Source organism: Limulus polyphemus, unplaced genomic scaffold, assembly GCF_000517525.1.
Source record: "Limulus polyphemus unplaced genomic scaffold, Limulus_polyphemus-2.1.2 Scaffold1490, whole genome shotgun sequence".
Taxonomy (NCBI): Eukaryota; Metazoa; Arthropoda; class Merostomata; order Xiphosura; family Limulidae; genus Limulus; species Limulus polyphemus.
In genome coordinates, this window is record NW_013667100.1 from 119,234 (window position 1) to 120,552 (window position 1,319).

Below are 1,319 nucleotides of genomic sequence, written 5' to 3' on the forward strand. Positions count from 1 at the left end.
ATATATATATATATATATATATATATACTTGCCAACAGGCATTGCATGTATAAAACCCATGCACCATTTCTTTACAGTTCAATAGTCCTCCCAATCCAGTGTTTACAGACTCCCCATATAGCTGCAGGGTATAAATATTATAGCTATACATATTTTAAAAAAACATATACATAGCATGTGGTATGTTGATCACCATGCATCATGGTGATCATACATGTAGTACCACTATCAATGATAATAATTGTGGCAATGATATCAGGAGCAATAGCCATCCAATTTGCATGAAGCAAAGCCATAGATTCTCATTGTTTCTCAAGAGAACATCATACAACTAAAAGCTGTAATATTTAGCAGAGTCAAAATAGGGATTTGTAGCTTGAGAAAATATTGTCAACACTATGTCTCAAACCTTAAGCCTGTTTGGTTACGTATTTTGTGGTTGCATTTTCACTTTAAGCTACCTATCTTGTTTCTATACTTTTTGGAGGATCCCTATTCCCCCCTTTTTAAATTAATAATTTTTAATAATTCTATATATTAATAGCATGACTTCCCTAAAGTTTAAAAGTTAAAATATCCCTCAGGAGTAGCATTGTGTATGATTGGACATGCTTCAGGTACTGTCATCATGAGATGTCTCCCAGTGGTTCAGTGGTAAATTTAAGGACTTAAAATGCTAAAAATCCAGGATTCGATTTCCAGTGTGGAGAGAGAACAGATAGCTTATTGTGTAGCCTTGCTCTAAAATAAACAAACTGAATCAGATACTATATTCATACCAGTATTTACTCGTAAATAATCATAACATTTTATGTAGTATAGTAAGTTGTGACGATCGAAGATTTTTATTAATATAGAAAAGATATGAGACAGTCTACAGGCTAAAATGAGTGGGTAAAAAGTTTTTTTTTTCAATTATGATTCATTATGGCATGCGAAGTTTCTTCTTATAATTATGTATAAATTTTCATTCATTATTTTAGTATTAGCTTATTTTAGCATTTGTGTGAACTTCGATTTTATCTCAAAACCTTTCAGTGATCGACGTATACCACTATATTCACAGTATACCACTATATTCACAGTATACCACTATATTCACATTATACCATTTTATTCACAGTATACCATTATATTCACAGTATATCACTATATTCACAGTATACCACTATATTCACAGTATATCACTATATTAACATTATACCACTATATGCACAGTATACCATTATATTCACAGTATATCACTATATTCACAGTATACCATTATATTCACAGTATATCACTATATTCACAGTATATTACTATATTCACATTATACC